General features: G+C 35.0%; 1 protein-coding gene across 1 annotated transcript in view; it reads left to right on the plus strand.

Moving 5' to 3' along the window:
* GPC5 (glypican 5) overlaps window positions 1-21625 on the plus strand; it is a 595392-nt gene that overhangs the window by 168073 nt on the left and 405694 nt on the right. The gene's annotated exons all lie outside the window — the stretch shown is intronic.

A 21625-nucleotide genomic window follows, 5' to 3' on the forward strand; every position in this document is an offset into this window, starting at 1 on the left:
GTTCCAAAGGCTGCTCATGATATCTCATGCAATGAATAGGTCAAAGGACAGGAGAAGCCTTTTCAGTTCTGCACTTCATTGTAGTCATTGCACCATCAAAGACTTCTGATGAAAGATGGAAAGTTTCAATTGTTCTATAAAGACTGAAAAAGGTCTCTACAGGCATTTCAAATGAATAGACCTGGGGGAAATCGTAAGTCTGCTAAAGAGAAGATTGCTAACTCCAAATCCTTGCTAAGGAGCAATTCAAAATACAATTTGACCCTGCAGGATATAAATAGTCTCTTTTCTGTTCCTTTTCCTACCTGGATAATTATGTATCACCTTGCAGTTTGACATGGCAGGAGCAAAAATCTATTATGATTTTCTAAAATGCATATGAAGAGAATATGAGTGTGAAACTAGGAGTCTGTGTCCTTCTTTATATAATGTAATGATATTTTGTTCCTTTTTTTCAATACCCAGACATCAAAAAGATATGACCAGTGTACAGAAAATTCAATTTAGTTTTAACTAATTGGATGTGATAACAAACTTTTGTGTTGAAAGATAAAAGATATTCTCTTCAATGTATTCAAAGGAATGTAAAGTCAATGAAAGTAAGAAATGAAATATATTCCCATTCAGAGAGCTATTCTGCTATAATTTATTTTAAAAATGAAGGAATTGCATTAAGTAAGATACTGTTAACTAGGGTCAAACAGTAGGAAAAAACTATTTTAAAAAGTGTTCTGAAGTTCTCGTATCTTAACAGAAAATACACAAAATTTTATGATAGTCCTCTCCTGTTCCTTTTTCTTTAATTGTTTTTCCCTTTAAACACAATTTTGTGTTTTGTCATTTAAAAGAATTTATTTCAAGGTAATTTATTTCAATGTATCCAAATCCAGAAAAATTCTTTCAAATTTCATTATTGACCTGGTACAAGTAATGGTGGTCTTGCCTGTAAAACAGATGGCCTTTCAGATTTCTGCTGGATCACTAAATGCAGAATAAAAGATGAGACAGAAATCAAATACCTGCATAACCAACAGAGCACACATGATTTCTTTTGAGTATCTAAAGGGCAAGCATCATTAGGGTAAAGAAGTGCTGTAGAGTTGATTTGCAAATATGACATCTTTAGATATAGATACCACCTTTAGTTTTGGTAATGTCCCACATAGTTTTTCCCGTTCTTAAAAATTTTACTGTCAGTTGGATTAATATTGTTAATATTCCAATCACTGGAAATGAAAAGCAGATGAATCCATGATGTGCCCAATTATCTGCTTCTTAAATTGCTCTATTAGTTGAAATAATAGCCAAGAACACTTGATGACTGTTCTGTTTAAGTTCTTTCTTTGTAAGGAAAAGATGGCACACTGGTACAACTTTTCTTTCCCAAATGAGATTTCCAAACTTGAATGTAGGTCTGGAGGATTGTTCAGTAGCTGTGGCTTTTGCATAGTGAAGAGGGTAACACAGGCTTTTTTAATTGTAATGGGTGGCACTATGGCAATTGGACAAAAAAAGGTCAAGATTTTAAAATAGTCTTCTGAATTTCTGTACCATTCCCAAAAGTTCCTTCTACCGTGTTTCCTGTTTGAAGTTTAACTACAGATAATGTCGCCACACTCTCATTGGCAATATGTATGACTTTAGAGTGGCAAAAACCAATGCCAAATTAGCCTCCATACAGTGTTCGGTACAAAACCGGCTACTGAATTGGAAATTATTATGGAAATTGCCAGACAAGCATTATGGAAACTAGAATTCTTAAAGGCTGGCACTCTTTTTTAAAAATGTTTGTCAACTGATGAGTCCGCAAAATTCAGATTATTGCCCTTATTCTGTGAAGTGGCAAAATAACAGAAGGAGAAGCAGCTGGAAGAGGAGGAACAACAGCAGGAGGGATCATAAAAACACCAGTTTGGGGGTGATTTACACCCTGCTTGCTGGCTCCAACATACTACTAATTGCAGAGGGGACTTGAAAGGAGAACATGAGCATGAGAAGAGCAGTGGGAAGCATTAAGCCATGACCATATGTAGAAATGTTTTGAACTGACAGGTGATACAAAACCATATTTTTGTAATGACCCTCTTGGGTATCTGTTCTTAGCTATATCTTTTTGCAATGTATCTGAACTGTTCTTTGCTTGGTAAGGTTGGGATATACGCAAATAAAATGTTGCTGTAATTAGAAGTCATAGTTATCTGGGGCAAAGAAATCTCAGCAACTCATGATGAATTTTGAGACATGAGGAGTCTCTATTTACTTTTTTTGCCTATAAAGTCTGGAAAATGAGATTTTGTTGCTTGTAGGATGTGCTGTTCTTTAGGCAGAAATAAGTGATTTGCAGAGTAGTAGGATTGAATTTGCATGTGAAGATACTTCTTCTAACCTAACTTCTGTTTTACTTCATTTATATTTAAGCCTATAATGCAGTAGAATGTGAAGATTGTAGTAAGACCTTTCTACCTTGATGGAGTATACTGAAATATAATGAAGACAGATGTTCTCAGCATTTGCTTTTGGGGACACTGCTACCTGGAAGAGCTGTGAGGATGTGTCTAAGTGTCTGTAGTGATGTTCACTTCTGCTTGGCTTTGTTATCTTCACAGAAGATCCTGCTTTAAAAAGAGCTTACTTAGCATCGAGGTCATCCAGGCTTTCTATGAGCTTGGTCTCAGTGTTGGTATAACCTCTGAGAATTTTGTGTCTGAAAGTGATGTCAGAATTTTACTTCTCAGACCATGAACTCAGCTCACCTTCAGTGTGCAGGATACTGCAAAAATCTGTAGTGCCAAAATTCTGTTCCTACTTAGGGATTTTAACCATTCTTATGATGATAATCATGGATAATAGGTAATTGATACTGTATAGGCAATCTTTCCTCTTGCTTTTGCCTTTATTTCTTTATGAAAGAGAATGTCTATTCTGTACTCATTTTTACCCAATTTAAATTTCACCCAGATGTCTACCCAAAACCACACCACTCAGACAGCCTCAGAGGTACTCCAGAATAATGAGGATGTATGAGCTTCTCAAGCTCTGCTGGTCCTTGTGTGCTCCTGAGAAAAATTCAGCTATGCTTACAGATTTGGTTGTGTCATACAGCCTTCCACTTCTGGAGTGCGTAAGGTGCTAAGGGGGAGACTGCTAGGAGGAGAAGGAGGAAAAAGATGAGAAGAAGAAAGATAGGAAGATTTTTGGACTCTGTAAGGAAAAAGGACAGGACCCCACGTATGTTGGAGAAAGCACATCAGGTGTTTGAAAGAAAAATTCTATAGCAAGCAGTCAGCTTAGCTAACTGGAAAGGGCTGGCAGAATATTTGTATACATGGCCTGAAGCCAAATGATTTTCTGGCACACCACTGAGGATAGGATTTAATGGTCCTTTAGATAACATGTAAATGTAATTTATTTATTAAAAACATAATAAATTTTTAAAAAAAGAGACTGGAAAGCAGAAATACACGAACACATAAAATGTAAATTTTTTCTATCCTGAAGTATTTATCTGAAAGTAATAAAGAAAAAAAAATCAAATTAAGATAGAAAGGTATGGGAGTATCTGCCTTTCTTGGCAGTCAATGCTTCTAACAAGGGATGCAGATATAGCAGGTAAGAAAGGATTCACACAGCAGTCCATGCTTGAACACTAGCAATTTCTGTCACCTGATATTTGACTTTAGAGACAGAGGTGAAGCATGAACTGTCTGGAGCAGACTGGAAGATATGCTTTAAAAAAAAAAGAAAATAAACAAACAAACAAAAAAACAAAAACAAAAACAAAAACAAAACAAAAAACAAACAAAAAAAAAAAAAAAAAAAAAAAAAAACAACCAAAAAAACCAAGAAGCAGTCCCTGTCAAGTCTGTTCCCAGACACTGAAGAAGGTTCTTACAAAGTCTTCTCTCTAGACTCAGGTAAGCAAGAAATCATTCTTCGTAAGCTGCAGAGCAGCTTCTGTCGATATGGGCTGTAGGCATGGCACAAGTGATGGAGGAATGGGAAGGAATATGCAGGTTTTACTGTGAAAATCATAAATTTTTAAGGAAAAACTGAATAATAGCTCCTGATTGTTCAGGGAAGCATTCCATCCATGCAAAACTTGTTTTTTTCATTTGAAACTGAAACTCATATAAAAGAAAAAAATAAAAATCGTGGGATTCTTGCCCTTCTTGTTGTTCAGCTTTTTCTGACTCAGGCATTGAGGCAGGAGTGCCTGAGCACCATACAGACTCTATCAAACAAATAACCCACCTGAGATCTCGGGTTGCTTCTCTACCAAGTAACCCTAACTAGAGATTGTTATATTATTATAATTATCTATTTTATGTGTTTATACCTCAGTTAAATATTCAAGTATAGCTTCTTGGCTCTGCAGGAGTTAATGCACTATGTAGAAATTTGTTTCATGTTTCTTTCCATGGTTTGGAACTGCAAACATAGCGTTCACAGTGTGTCCCATGAGTCAGAATAAGCTACTGTACTGCTCAGACATAATCTGCATTTTTTTCACAGCAACAACTGATAGAGAAGGCTATTTTTGCTTGAGAATTTGACCAAGATATGTCTGAGAAGGAGGAGTGGATTTTTTTTTCCCCTTGCTGACTTGAAGTTAATTACTGGCATAGCAGCATGCATGAATTGACTGTGACAGCCAATAATGCCTTCAGCATCTAATGAATGAGTAGAAGAGTTTGGTTTGGTACATTTTTAAAGGGCATTATATGGCATTTAAACATGTTTTCATAAGACAGACTTTTCCTTGAAATATTAGTTTTCTTTTATGCTTTAAAATGTCTGTGCTCTTCAGCTGACAGTACTTTATGAATTTCTTTATATGAAACATTTTATCTTATATAAGTATTACAATCTTATGAAATACATTTCAAGTGGTCAGTATTTAGCTGATCCATGTTGGCGTCAAGCACATTAAGTCATTCAGAGGCCTGTACCATGGAGAGCTGTTTCTAGGTCATAGAGTTTTATTGTCTACAATCACAAAATGTGGTGTGGTTGGCAAACCCCGCATTGGTTTTTGAAATTACTGTGCTACCAGTATGTTCCAATCAATGAGAACCTCTGAGCCATGAACTTTATTGATTTGTATTCTCCTGGGTAACATGAATGGCCTTCTTTAAGTCGTCCAATTTCACTATCAAGATTTTTTTCTCTGAAAATACAGCTTAAAAGAATGACAGGTTTATTTATGCAGTTTCTTTGTCACCCAGCTCTTGCAGAGCCTGAAACAAAAGCAAGTGTTGCAATAGGAATAGAAATCAAACAGTAACCATACTTTTGATTTTGAAAACTTTGGTTAGGACAGTTCCGCAGTAGTTTCTGACTTCTACAAATATGTAATATCGCATTCAAACCCTTTTTGAAATGTTTAATTTTTCATTCTTTGGAATTTGATATAACATTTTCATTACTTTGAAGCAAAGAAGTGACAGAACAAAATCCTAGTCATCATAATTAGTTTTTTTATTAAAGATGTTTGAATAGCATATTTCAACTTCTTAACTGAAATCTCGTCAATAATGCCAAAGACAAGGGAACCATGGCTATCTGTGGAATGAGCAGCTTAGTGTTATGTCCACATGATTCAGTGCAGCTTCTTTCCATTTGCTAAACATACAATATTGAAGTAACAGCCCTGTAAGGAGTAAAATATAACCAGAAATACCATCTGGATTGTGTCTGTATCAGAGTGATGGAACTGTCTTTAAATAAATATTTGGTTCATTGCTGAGCAGGAAAGAAGCAGAAGAGAAGGTAATGGAATGGCTTACTTTTTTTTTTCTTTTTTTTTCTTTTTTTTTTTTTAATATATATAGAGAAAGATCCCATAGCTGCTAAAACTTAATTATTTTATATATTTTTAGTCCTGGAATCTGGCTGATAAGGAATTACTGGAAGAGAAATTGAGTGAATTAGCTTCCAGAGTGCCATGCTTCACAGATCTGTGTGTATGCAACTGTGCTGCTTGAGAGGTTCACATTGATTCATTTAGAAGAAATCTGGAGATACCTAGGCATATAAATGGATGTATGCAGCAGGACTTGGTGAAGGTCACAGAAAGTTTGTGACAGAGCAGGGAATTAAGCTAGCCATTTGCCCTAATTCCAGATCAGGTCTGTAATCATGAACTGCCTTTGCTTCCAGGAATCAAGTCATTCCCTGCCTCTGCCAGAGATTTTCTGCATCCCAAGTTGGTTAATAAATTTGGCACCGGCCCACAGAATTTATGTGCACATGTAAGAAGCTGTGGTCATCAAAATGCCTACCTCAACACCAACAGTCATCAAAAAAATCAACAGGGAACTAAAAGTTCTGCTTCTGTGTATAGGCAGAATTATCTTGGGCAATTTCAAGCTGAGCAACTACGTGATAATCTCATGTCAAATCCAAACACTGATCATTAAATTAGGTTTTCTTCTCACTAAATCCCCTACAGGCCCTATCTGAAGGCATGTTCTCAACACACCTATCAAATACTTTCTGGATGAGATCCACACCTAACCCTATAATGATAGCCAGTTTTATTTTTAAGGAAAGTGGTAACTGCCACTTGCTCTGTTAATTAATTCTCTAAGTAACTGTTCCATTTCTCAGCATTGGAAAAAAATCCTGTTTCTAGTTTGGGAATAAAACACTACTGTGCCCATTTGCTGCTATAGTTTAGTATAACTTCTTTAAGCAAAGTTCAGTCTTGCTTTTTTTTTTTTTCCTTGATGCTGTATATAGGAGAACAAAGACTCAGTTTGCATTGAATTATTTAAGGTGCTTTAAGTGATCAGCTGAAACAAATTGTGACAGTGATTTTAAGTCTGAAAATTACTTGCCATAAGATGTGTAAGGCAGCATATATACATGTTTTTAAATTGTCTATAACTGTAGACTTTAGGTAATGCCACAGATATGGATGTTTTTCTGTAGACTTTGGATAAGAAATATTTTAAATTTTCCTCAATTATGCCATGTTTTTTCAAGTCCTTTAATACCATTTTCCAGTTCAAATGATAGCTATTCTCATTTTCATGTCTGTCTTTGGGTTTTGAGTTCTTATACATATCAGCTTTGCTTCCATTGCTCATAAAGTTATGTTAGACTTTGTTCTAAAATTAAAATTTAAAATATAAAATTATCTTCTATTCTCTGCTCTCATTAGTATTTTACTTATATGATTCTCATTTCAAATGACTTTTATGAATATTTTAATTTGAAAACACAAGTCTGCCCAGAAAAGTTTTTGCATATACTTCTTTGTCTTTGAATCTTTTTTCCCAAAGTTTTATTTATGCAAGAATGTTTTGTTTATATTTCTGTCTTCCTACCAAAAACTCACACCTGTTCATGGACCAAGTGCAGTCTTTAGAAACAGGAATACACAGAGCCAAGTTTCTTTAAACCTTACAAGTGACTCAGCCAAGCAAGTAGAGTTCTCCTAGATCTTCATTATCTGAAAATGCACAGAAGTGGAGTGGCATTTATGTGAGGTAACATATGGTGTTGGCATGAACTACAGTGATTGTACTGACAGCAGATAAAATTAAAAGTTCAGGAACCTGGGCCAATCAATTCACTGTCTGTAAATTACATGGTACTGTGATGAATTTTTTCCTTGCATAATATATGGTTGCACTTTCTCTTCTCTGTTGAATCTTCCTATAAGAATCAGTTATTTTGACAGCCAGAAGTGATTGCTGAAGTGCAACTCGTGTACTGATAGTACTGTCTTTCTTTTTTTTCATAACATGCAGGACACTTGCATTTTCTTTAATGTGATTAATACAGATACATATTCTAGAGGGTGTACATTGGCCGTCATTTGCTCACAGAACTGCCTGGAAAATGTCTATTACTTGCTAAAGGGAAAGGCCCAGATGTGAAATAGACTTTTTTTTTTTTTTTCTTTCTGCTTACTAACCCATAATCACCCACAGAACATCCTAAGTTCCCCAACAGTGCCAGTGGATCCAATATGTAGGGAGACACCCCTTTGGAAAAATGCTGCTCCAAATGGAATTATGCTGTATTCTTTCCTAAGTGACTGTCCTGTATTGATTAAACCCAGCTACGTGTAGTCCCTGAAATCCTATTAGGCACCATGCTACTTGAAATCCAGTGACCTGAATCCTGAACATCTCATTCGTCCCTTATTCATCACATCTTAATTAGAAGGCTTCCCTAAACAAGGAGTCTGTGTCCTACTGCCTCCCATGTTCAGTGGTGTCGGAGTCCAGTACTGTCTGACAGGGTTTTTTTAGATATTTCACACACGGAGAGCTTAATGTGTGACATCAAATTTACTTATGTGAAGATAGTTGGCATTACATGTGATTTTGACATAAGAAAGTAATACCACAATATTCTGAAGTCACACCAAAACCTCTGAACAGCTGAACCACAACCAAAACATGATTCCCATTACTGATCCCTCTAAACTCACCAATATGTCATGAGACCAGGTGTCCCCAGCTGCTGTGAAGGAGCTTGTGGGTAAAAACCAACTCAAGCCCATTTCTCTGTTTTAAGTTTCTTTCATTAGCTGTGAAGCTTTTATCATTTTTGCTGGGTTATCTATTGTATGGTGGTCTGGCTAGCTCAGGAAGCATTGCTCTCTCTTAATTATGGTGGGGAGTGCTGTTTACAGCCTGCAGGCACACTGGTACAGGGGATATCTGCCAGACAGGTCACCCTCCTGTCCCTGCCACGTTGAGATCAGTTCAGTTGGTTTTCTCTACAGTGACTGATGACCACTCCTTACCTCCTTCCCTGAGCTCTTCTTTCTTGCCTTCCTCCTCTGAGTCTCACATTGGGCTGGTGTGTTGGTTGTCACAAGTAGAGAGGCTGAGGCTCTTAAAAAGCTGAATCAGACTTAACCCAGGATAATTTTCCGTTTGAAGTTGCCCCTGTCTATCCTCTGACTACAGAGGAACTCAGCAAATGAGCAAACAGTATTAGCACTTCTAGCCAATTACTTAGGCAGAATTAACCCAGGCCAATCTATGTACCCCCAGATAATGTCCTCCCACTGGAGAGCTGTCCAGTAGCTGCTAAAGCCATTTTTTTTTAAAGCAGATCAAAAGTCTTTTTTTTCCTTTACATTTCAATCACTTTGACCACTTTATTACACATTTTGTTCTGCCAACAGTACATTATAGCAGGCTATCCCAAGAAATGGTGTTTAAAATTCCACTTTGGGGGTTTGATCAATTGCCGTATTTTTAGTTTTGTTAGATATATATGTCTGTTCATGAATATATACATATGCACTCCCCTGGTATGGAGATGCTCAGTGTATGTGTAGGTGCTGAACAATTTGTGTGGATGCTAGATGATGAAAATAGCAGTATTGCATCACAAGATGCATCACTCATAACGCTACACTGAAAGAAGTGTGTGAGCAGCATAGGGAATTTTCATATCTCTCTGCATTGAAATAGATGCATATTCTATTTGGTACTTTTCTTGGATTATTCACTTAAACAATAGTCAAAATGTGCTGGCACTTTTTGTCTGCCTGCTAAGTATGAAGAAGTTGATTGGTGTGAACTCAAATAATTTTGCTCCAAACATAAGGAGCTCTAGTCAACTGGATGTTGTTAATAGAAAATCCACAAGTGTTACAATAAACAGAAAAAGATTTTTGATTGTTTATTCTGTTTTTTCATACCACATTTCAAAATGTGGTGTATGCAAAATACGCATTTCAAAATTTTTACTTCCTGCTTACATAAGAACAAAAATTCTTGTGTTGTTTATTCCCTCCATCCAAATGTATATAATAGCATAGCAACAGGAAAACAACCTCTTTGTATGTATTGGAAGTGGCAGCATCCTTAGAATTAATATTGATGAAGTTCTTAACTGATTCTGATTAGGTTAAATAGAAATATAAACTTTTGCTGCATACATCTTCTTATCAGTCACTAAAATTATTGTAAAATGTCACACATTTCACATTGCAGAAGTATAAACTCATGAGTAAACATTATTTTGTTTGAAGTTATTCTCTTCCATAAAAAGCAGTACACAGCAACAGATAAAATCTTCTCAAGTTCTGTTATTTATGCTTTTAAATAAAATCTTGATTTCTCAAGTGATTTGGGTTGACAAAATGAATTGTCATGATGGTATAAATATAATTTCTCATAACCACTATATCGTATTTTATCTCCTGCAAAATTTTCATTTTCCAAATATTTTTAAATCATATAAGTATGAAATTATGGAATTGCATTCACATTAGTTACACAGGTAGCTTTTCAAATTTATTTGAAGTGTTGTCTGGTACAAATACATGATTATTTTAATATAAGTGGCTTCCAAAGTGCCCACGTGTGAAATAGTCCAGATATCAGGTCCACACTTCTAATGAGTAACCATTTTTACCTTTGTTAACATTGTCTCTCTGGGTACAAACCCCCGTGTATGTATAATCCTGATATCAAGTAGACATTTTCTTGTTTCCTGGATCTCAATGGGACTTAATTTTTCCTTCTTGCATTTCTGTGTAATTGGCAGTCTTATTATGCCAATGAAGGTCTCTTGATATGTGACATATTTATTCAAACACTAGCCACAGATGCTTCCAGAGATTTTGCCATTCAACACCTGGCTGTGCAAAGTGTGATCATTTCATGAAGTGCTGGGAACCTGACTTACTGCAAGTCACAGCAAATCTTCCTGGCCTTTTGCAGACAAACCTACGCTCCCTTTAGGTGTGCTCAGAGCTGGCTAAAGACCAGCCAGCTTCAGTCTGAAAGCTGTGCATCTTTGTTAGCACAGTGCTGTACTCTCAGTAGGATTGCTAAAGTAGCTTGAGCTCACATCCCTCAGATCAGATTGGTTGGCATCTGTCCAACTTGGTGCTTGGGTGAATGAATCTCTCAAAACCCAGAGGTTTTGAGGAAAAAAAACCAAAAATTGCAGAAGTTTTCATGTGAGGGTTACACACATACATAAAACAAAAAGAGCTCAAACCCCAACAAAAACAAAGCAAGAAATCCAAGAGCTAAATTTATATCTGATTTATGTCCAATTGTTACATCAGCGCAGTCATGATTTAAATAACAAGTAAGAAAACCTGTCTAATTCAATATAGATGTTAGAAACCACTGGGTATATTAATATTAGCGCTAGTTTACAACTATGGCTAAGCATGTTAGGTTTTCCCAATGCAGTTCAGGAATTTATAATACTGAATTTTGTTTAATAAGGTACGATGCTTGCAATGTGCTTTTTTGCAATACCCAGAGTAACTGGAATGACCTGTTTGGAGCAGGTAGACACACTGTGGGGGATTTGCACAGGTCTGAAGCAGCAGCTGTTGGCCAGCTGTGGTACCTGACAGCATCTCAAACAGCACATACATAGCTGAGAGAGAGAAAGAGTCCTTCTGGACCCTGTCGATCTTCTAATGAAAGAAAAAGGAAATACTTAACTGAAACAAACTAAAAGCTTTTCAGAAAGCATTCAGCTGTTTAGAAAATCAACCCCTAGCCCAGTGTGCAGCCAAGTTTATGGTCCATGCTGTTTGCAAGATAAATCTGTAAGTGTAACTTCAAAAACTGAGAACCTCTCAAAACTCTTCTGTGCCATCTCGATTTTATTTTGCACAGGTTTGTGGTGAGCTGTTCCTGGTTGTACTCCAGATGCCCACCAAAGCTTCTCTATCACTCCCCTCCTCAGCTGGACAGAGGAGAGGAAATACAATGAAAGGCTCCTGAGTTAAATGGTTTTGATGATTTAGTGAAATATGTCTCCTGGTACTATTTATTGATCATTGTCTATGATTAATTGTTAGTCAGAATGAGGCACAAACTAAATAGAAAAAAAAAGTTAAATTCATTAAGCTGATGTTATCCTTAAGAGCAAACTGGCAACACCTTCCTAATCTACAGTTAAATATATATATATATATAAAATATATATTATTTTATCATGTATTATATTTTCAAATATATACATGTGTGTGTATATATATATATGTGTGTGTGTGTGTGTGTATAAAAGAAAGAAAGAAAGAAAGACACCTCCCTTACTTGGTAATAGATTTTGTTTACATTTTAAAAATTAAAGTAAAAACCAACAGAAAAAGCAAATTTAGTATAGCCGTGCCTGAGAAGAAAATCTTGGCCAGATATCTAAATTTTATTGAAGAGACAATTTTTACCTGAATATTTGATAAATAATTGATGTAATTAGTATCTCTTTTTCTCTGGGGACAAAGAAACTTCTGTTGATACTCAGATTTCTGTCATCTCATGAGAGTTTTGAAATTGTACAACTGCTTTCCTCCAGAGGAAAAAAAAAATAAACTGCATTCCCATGGTGCACTAACCAGTAGTTTTATTTTTTTTTTAATAAACTAGTGAAAGTCCAGATAAGCAATGAAATAATTGTCACAACTTCAGAACTGAGAAATTTTAGTTCACTTCTGTGCTTTATTCTGACTTCTTCTCAATCTCTTTCTTCAAAAATATATATTTTTTAAAGGTATGTTTAGTTTTCAAACTTTGCCAAAGGGAGTTAGAATGTTCAAAGTCACTGATAACAACCGCCCTACTTGCCTCCATTAAGGGTTGGTAAAGCTTTTGGAAACAGTTGAGCTGGCACATGTTTAGCAGAATGTCTAAAGGACTCTAAAACTGTTTCCTACTCTGAAAAATGGCTTTGAATTAATATACTTGAATGACACTTGCCAAAATTCATCTAAGACAAAAGAAAGTTGGGGTCCCAGGGCAAGATATGGACATGCCTGTTGTGGTGAACAACACACTCATTTGATAATCTTGGAGGCTGTTTAAGAAGTTCTTGTTATGTCTTTTGGTTATAACATTGCTGCCATATTTAAAAAGCACTCCGGTGAACAAATTAAAAAACAAAACGTGGCACCTTTTTATTTCAATGTTTTTCTAAGGTGTCCAAAACAGTGATATTGTAAAACAATAATCCTATTTGCAGTTGAGGTCTGCATTTTTACTGTCTGCCTGGACAGAGACCTCTTTGAATAGACTCATTGAAAGTTCAGGACCTAAAACTGAAAATTCCTTTGAATGAAGAACATAAGATTGTGTCTTGATTAAGTCAGAGAATATAGATTGCATTAATACTGCTCTCTGTGAATGCTGCCAGCTGAAAAAAAAATTCAGTGTTATTTGGTGACTCAGTCCTATTCTGAAAACAAAGTAGGAAGATCAATGACCTGAATAATGAGTTTTTCTGGGATGTGTCCTGAATACTTTGACCCATGTTTTCTTTCTTGACTTGACTTTCACTTTGTTCCTTCTACATTGGTTGAAAAGATACATCCTAATGGAAAGTACATCCTAATGCTCACTCAAAATTAAGAGGCCGAAAAAGCTGAACTGATAAGACTGTGTTACTATATTATTCACAATATTTGGCATATTAGAATTCTGTGTTATTGTGTGTAGAGCTCAGCAATTCAGGTGAAATTGCTGTTTCCAAGCCTTATTTAGAGTGTTTACAGCAGACTCATGGCAGTATGGGATTGCCGGCATCAAATCCCAAATGGGAAGTCCACAACTTTTCCCAAACCTTTTCCAGTGGTTCATAGGACTTGGGATAAACTTTACCTAATAACTCATGTTTTAGGCTTTCAGCTTCTTCATAGTGTAGCATCTTTTGTACAATTAGTCAGATCAGGCCTTATGCTATAGGGAGGGTGCTTAAGGAGAAAGAAAAGTATTTTTTCATTTGTAAATGAATATTTTTTAATGGTCAGAGTACTGTTGTTTCAACAGTTATTTTATTGACAGACTACAGTCTCCTAAGGAAAATATAAAATCTGGGGGGGAAACCCCACAGTCTGAAGAATGGCCTTAATATGTCAATACTAAGGTCCACATGTACAATAGTTCTAGTTCCCGGTGAGGGGAGATAATTGTCAGTAGCACTGATTTAAAATAAGAAAAGCACAACTGTCTGTACATCAGAAGTTTGCATGGCTATTCATGATGCTCTATCTATTTATTGCTTGACTTTATATGGCACTTCCTCTTTAAACTGCTTGCCAAGTTTTGTTTCATCCCTGGCTATTAAAAGCCTATTCCAGGGATAAGAGTGTGGAACAGCAGCTCAAGCACCAGCCTCCCTGGGCTTCACAGTTCGAAGGATTTGGCTGTTTTATATGCAATAAGCAATCTGTTAAGTGTTATCAGAGCATGTGTAATGGATTAGGATGCATTATAAAAAAACAAGCCCCAAACCAAAGCAAAACACCAAAACAACAACAACAACAAAAAAAACCAACCAAACAAAAAAAAAACCTGGGGAAATTTTCTGCTTCCTTTAATTCAGCAGTCAAAACATACTACTAGGGTAGGGAGTAGATTAATTTCTAATGGCTGAGGGTTCAGGGCTGCTGCTCATCTCAAAATCCACTGGGATATAGGCCATTTCAGGCATCACAAACACAATTCTTAGTCTGTCCCACTTAGATTTCTTTAACTTATATGGAATAATTTGAGATTCATGAGTTGAAGAAAATATTTCAGGAATGACCATGGGCCTCTAGCCTAGTGATTAGGATGACTTGCTAGGAATTAGATGCATTAGTTCCTGCTGTCATGCATATTTCATCATTTTATCCAGGAACTGTAAAAGAAAGACTATGCACTTTTATGTAAAGATATGGGAACTTTTATCTTCCTTCATTTCCTCCTCAACTTTTACAGTCCTTTTTCTCTCTGATCAAATTAGTCTATAGGTGAATGGCCTACTGATGTCACTAACAGAGAGGAGAATTTCCTTTTACCAGCTCTTTCTTATGATACAGCATGACATAAATATGAGACATATCAATCACTTGAATCATTATGTTTAATCCTATCAGTTGACAATAAACTCCAATGAATGATAGAATGATAATGATAGAATTAATAAAAATGATATAATTAATAAAAAACAACCCACTGAAGAGAAGTGTTTTTAAGATGACTTGAAATTTGTGTGTATTGATAAACAAAAAATTATGTTTAGCTCAAGAAACATTACATTCTGTGACTGTGCTGGTTATTGGGAATCCTTTTTTAAAGCTGCTCTCTCTCTCCAGAGGTTTTGCATGAGAAATTAGTCTGTGGTTTTCCTTACATCAGCCAATGACCTAAAACATTCTTGTAGTGTGGAAGACCTAGTTTCCAGTTGCCTGTTCACTGTTAAATCAGGAATACTTGAAGATACAAGTGAAATCCTAGTTTCCCATGTCCCATGATACTGGTGGTTGTTTCTATCTCTCAGTGAAATTCCTCACTGTTACAATGCTTTTAAAACCCAGCCATTTTTTCATAAGCATTCTGAACATTTAATGATACAGAACAGGGATACTTGAGTGTGGCTTAGTATGTAGATCATAGCAGAAATGAGATGTCTGTGCATATACATACATACAAATACATAACTGTACAGAGAAATTTTATATATTTTTGCAACACGAGGTTCATTTAGGATTTTCAGACATGCAATATTTGCTGTAGGGTACTGTTTTCCTGAAGAATGATTTTTTTGGTAACACTTCAACTGCCCTTTCTTGTCTTCCTTTGACAGTGTTTCCCATACAGAAGATAGCCTGCTTGACTTACATTATCCTTGAACCCCTTGTTGCCTACTTGACATTAATTTCTGTAACCAAGGCAATATCACAAGTGAAGTTAAAAATCAAATCTCTGAGAATAGCCTTATCTAGATTGATTCTCTCTTCAGACTGCATACTAAGCAGTCACACAGAGCTTCCAAACTTATAATAGATGATAGAATTCTTCTCCTTCTGATCCCAAAGGAAGAAAGTAGAACCCTTCTTTTCCTTGCTTCCAACATTTCATTACAGTCTATACAACTTTCTTATAAGTTTTGTCCTTCAATTTTGCTGGTTCTGCTGAATATTTCAGTAAATTAAATACTTCAGGCTTCTTTAGAAACAAGACGGAAGATAAATCTTGTCATTATCTGTTCTGTTTTCTAGAATGCACTGAACTGTGTGTCACAGAAAAACCTACCAAGTTCTTTGACATTTTATTGATGCTCAGGTCTACACTCCCCATTAGTGAAATAGCTGCACATATCATAATATTTAGCTCTTGTTTTTTCATAGAATCTTCCATGATACAAGTAAGTATCTGAAGTATTCTGATGACTTTAGAATGGAAAACTGAAAAACAGAGAGAATAATAAGCTTGCTTCAGGAAACTTACCACTTCAGCAAGGAGCACCCCAAGGGTAATGCAATCTAATTTGAGTTCAGTTATTTAAAAGCTCAGTATTGTGTCTAGACTGATTGTCTAGGAGGCATATCCAATGGAGAGCACAAGTCATCATTTCATCCCACACTATTGCTTTATTTCCCACAGGAAGGCCTTCTTTTTTCTTTCCTTACTCTGTAGGCAATAGATGCTTAGGCAGTAGATGCCTAATTTTTAAATAGCTAAAAATAAGTAAGTGGAGTACAGTTGCTAATAATTTGGTAATATTTCTTCTTCTTACTGGGGGGGGGGCATTCTCAGGGTAAAAATGTGTGATATTTGTGTAAAGGCAATATTTTGCTAAGATTTTATTAAATCGAGTCACCGCCACATTTTTATTGTAATTTTATCACAGTGGGGCCAATCAAAGAAGAATTACAGTGATTCATATGACAACAAAACTCAACCAAGGACCTGGAAATATGATTCTTAAAAAAATTATTTAAAATATTTTTATTACTATGGTCCTATGAACCTTTTCTCACTGAAGAGAAAATAAATGTATTTACATCCACTCATTTATATCTAGAAGAAATCAATAACTGAATGTGATAAGCAAAATTTGTAAAAAGATGTCAGAAGGGGGGGGGTTGGGAAGAAAGGGAAACCCAAAAGTTTATTAAAGCTCTTAAACTTCCAATACAATCCCTGTTTTTAAACACTTAAGCATTAGCTATGTCAGCTTTCTTAGCTCATATATATGTTGATTGTACCCACAAAAGATAAAGAATGAGTTCATCTTTTTAAAGAAACTTTAAAAGATAGCTCCTTATCACACATGAATGCAAGAACCATTGGGCTGAAATGTTGTGGACAACACTGAAAGATCCTTGAATGTATTTTTGTCCCTGTTTATGTCCCCTGTGCGATGATGTGCTTTTTGTATAGTGTTTACATTATTCCTATTCTGTTAGACATTTAAAATATGCATCTAAATAATGCTTTTATGGTACTGATAAAATTTTGTCTAACAAAATTGGAAATGAAGGACACAGGTCTTAATAGGCAAGCCCAAATAACCGCGTAGTGGCTTCCCAGAATATCCTTCAGCCTTCTCCAGAAGTTTGTTACTCAGAGCAGAAGTTCATTTCATTACTCTGCTACTAATGGCTTCTGAAACTGGAGTTCTTCATGCATATCTTTGAGTACAACTTTATTTAATGTCCATATTCTTTGTGACTTGTCCTGAAATACTTAAAAAAATATTCATCATGGCTCTCACGGAGGGTGAAAAGAATCAAAGATTAAGGCAACTATACTTGTCTTTGGTATAATGTTAGTTAAACACCCGTGCAAAATGAAAAGTTACTTTACTGTAATTGCTAAAATATGGCATTGTACAAAATGCTTAATTTCCCATGAAGATTAAGTAACAGTAGCACATAAGTGGCATTATAGTGTAATGCTTGGTTCTATTATTTAATAAAATACAGCGTACTGTAGAACTTCTGATACATAACTCTGTATTTGTTCTATTCACAGCGCTTTGAGAACAGGCAATGCAGGTATTTTGCAAATCAGGGAATGTAAATGCTTCCAGCAAAGGTCCTGTGAATAATAAAGCTGTGAAATGAAAAAAAAAAAAAAAAAAAAAAAAAAGGGTTAACTGCTGAACAAACTTTTGGTTGCTGAGAAAAATTTTATCCAATCCGAACTGTTGGAGTAATCCTGAGGACTGTTTTTCCTTCCACACAGATGTATATGATGTAAGTACACTTCAGTAAGTGTAAAACTGGTTTGAATGAAGAGGCAATTACATCTAGTATCTCCTCAGGAAAATGTTATATTCTCCAAGACTTGGTAGTATTGAAAATGGGAACAGATTACACTAAAGTGTTTTCTCTGGGGGAAAAATAAAACCAAAACAACAAAATCAAAACAGCAAACAACAATGAACAACCTCCAGTCTTCCTGTCCGCCCTCCAAATTACTATTAAGCACTTAGGTTTCAAAAAACATTTAAGATAAAAAGTGTCATCTGTTGTATACATGTCATCAAGTCCTAGTTTGCATCATAATTTAGATAAATTAGGAAGACAAAATGAGTCCAAAGCCACAAAGACAGATTGGCCACTTACACTGATTTGTTAATAATCCACCAATATTTTGCTAACTCTGGGTGTTCTCAGACAACAGAGAAGGACAGTCTAAAGCAGCTTTTTAACAACATGGGAGTTAATTCTTTAGAATAAACAAGAAAAAAAATCTATCGAGTGGCTCATGTCAGTAAATTTGCTGAAATAGCACTTTACTCTTAGCATTGCACAGTGACTTATGTTGATTCCTTCACATGACCTTTATTTGCTGAAGGACTTTTTTTCTTCTATCAATAATCATATTCAAGTAATTATCTGCTTGATAGTCCTTCACCAGAACTTTACTCTCATTTTGTGCTAATTTTCCATAAATTACCTCTGAAAAAACCCAAAACATTCAATAACAAAGAACAGATTGTGAAAGTGCACTTTTGACATCATTTGTAGAGATGTACTTCTTCTGAGGCTGTGAGATAAATATTGACTGTGTCAGGTATCAGTTCCAAAGTTATTAGGTGCATTTCAGGTCCCTAGAGGACCCTTTGATCTCTGCACTGAAGCATTATGTGGGACAAAATATGGCATGTCATGCTACTGTCTTCAAGGCTTGGTGTCCTGCATAATGCCATAGTTGCATTGACCTTTTGTAATTTCCAAACAGAAATATTTTAGTATCCTATAGGGGAAGCAGGCTTCTCAATTTTACACTAATTAGGCTTGACAGTTTTGTATTTCCAAGTTCCTTGAATTGTTTTTCTAAGGTAATTCCTTTTGTTTTGCCAGCTATTTGCTATAAACATTTATGTGCTTGTTTATGGTAATTAATATCTCTCATTTCCTTGCTCCATTAAATGAAGGTACAGTAGAATTATTATGGCTGTTAGGAGATTTCCAGAATACTACAAGAAGAAGGAGATGCTGTTGTCCTCATTTATCGAGATTTAGTGCACTTGCATATGTCTGCTGTTTAGTTATTTTCTAATGTAATAAGAATTTATTTTCTCAATTTTAAGCATGTGACTTACCCAAGGCACCTAGTTTAAATGAAATATCTGTCTCAAAGCTCTTCTTTTCTCTTTGACAGATCTTGCAATTACTAGAACACATTTATTTGTTAAGGTGCATTACAGACATGTTTTGTCATGCTTTTTGGGGCATTCATTTTGCATCACAAATAAGAATAGTGTCTCTGTTCAGAAAATAGCAACATACTGCAGGGGTAGGTACAGATAGATAGCTATTACAGTGATTACCATTAATTGACTAGAAGAGTAATTTCCATGGCATCTTTTGAGTGAGAATTCTTCAAAAGTTCTGGAATTTTTGAAACCGTATAAAATTTGCTGGGCTAGAAGAAAGCTTAAAGAAAATGAATTTTCAATACGCAGGTTACAGCATTTTTTTTCTTCTGAAGAAAACTTAGCGTTTAATAGAAGTTACATTATTTGCAAAAAGGATAGTCTGACTTAACACATCCTGTAGAAGATTTCAGATGCATAGTAAAACAGTTCTTCTAAATACATGTTCCACGCATAGCAACTGGAGACAAGCTGATGCCTATGAAAGTCTTTAGAGGGAGACCACTCTGCCTAAGGAAGCCTTCGGGGCATCATTAGCACTTCTTATGGCTTATTAAGAGCTTATTTTTAGAAGACAAAGCCAACATTAAAACTATGACCAACTGGCTTCCAATCACACATAGAATCCTCTCAAAAATGTTAGTGTTCAAATAAGGATTGTGATGAAATGTTGGGGTTCATGAGCTTTAGAAGAGCTCAAAAATGTTTTTTTTGATTGGAACATAATCAAAGTTATTGATGATAAAAGATTTTGTACTGTACAAAAAAAAAAACCAGGACTTGGCCACACGTGGAAATTCATTGAAAGAATTACTCTGAAAGACTCTAATACTTTATTATTTATTTATATGTTACATATTTTTTAATATTATTATTTATTTATTTTAATATTATGTATTAATATATAATTGAATATTATATAATTTATTTATATTTACTAAATATTTTTATTTAGTATGCAGTACTTTATTGCATACTTCAGTGTTATTTTTTTTATTCATGTGAACCTAGTTTCAAATAGCTATCTTAAAATGAAATATCTGTTTTTAAAAGGGTATTTTAAAAAAATGTCACTTTGTCTTCAAATGTAGAAAATTCCTAAAGCTGATCTGCTATTTTTTGTTTTCCTTTAACAAGGCAGGTCTGCTCAATGATAAAAAATCATATACATATCTTTTTAAAGACAAGTTGTAGCCTAAATAGCTACAGGATTTTTTTTTTTTTTCTGAAGCGCAAATAAGACAACTTTTACTCATTTTTTTTCTACTCTTCATGATTAATAAGTGTATATGCAATATGGGTTTTTTAAACATATACTAAATTCTAGGTCTAAAAATAAATTCTCATTGAAAAATTCAAATACATTTTATTTTTTATTTTATTTTACTGATTTTTTAAAATTAAAATATACTGAAAATGTCTAGGGCAAATAGAATCACTGCAGTTACTGTCTATGATAGCTAGGTGTATGATATTTTTTGCAGAATTTCTGAAGCTAATTTTACAATATCTATTCTTAAAAAACTATGTAAGACAAAAAAATAGCCCACACATCTGTCTAGGTTCCAAGTGGTTTTTTATTATTGCAGTGAATCTTTGATTTGTTCATTTTTGCTAATTAAAATTTACACCACTGAAATCTCTTACTCATTTTTTGCTGCATATCTTTATTTTTACTAGTATTTGGGTAATTGTTAATTTCTCAATTAACATTACCCAGAATTTTGAAATTCCCAGCTGTGATGAAGATGCTAGTCATAGCAGGTGTAAACCAGTAATTATCAGCAATCATCAAGCAAGCTGAGAAGGAGTTATTCAAAATCATATCCCATGTCTGAAATGAAATGTAGTGGGCACACTGTGCTATTTTACCATTCTTAAACACAGTGAGACTATATAAATACTGGTGCTTGCTTGAAGCTTGTAAGTGCCAACAATCTAAGTTCTGAAGTAATTTAGAGTTCAATTAACATGAGAAGCTGAACAAAACAAATCCTTTAACAAGGCCAGTACATGAGGGCTTACTTTTAAAAACTAGTGGTTACAAAAAAGAAAATCCATTTCATGAAGGAGAGAACATTCTGCAGAAGTGGAAGCTTGGTTACTGTATCAATGGCAGCTAAAGGAGATGAAAACAGGGAAGGTAAATGCAATAAAAAATAGGCTATTTTAAAAGTTGTTTGGTCTCTTGAGCATTGTATTCTCATCATCTGTATCTTCCCAAAAAACCCAGTGGAAGAAAACACTT

This window comes from Chamaea fasciata, unplaced genomic scaffold (genome assembly GCF_029207755.1).
Source record: "Chamaea fasciata isolate MVZ Bird 193981 ecotype frontalis unplaced genomic scaffold, bChaFas1.0.hap1 SCAF_2, whole genome shotgun sequence".
Taxonomy (NCBI): domain Eukaryota; kingdom Metazoa; phylum Chordata; class Aves; order Passeriformes; family Sylviidae; genus Chamaea; species Chamaea fasciata.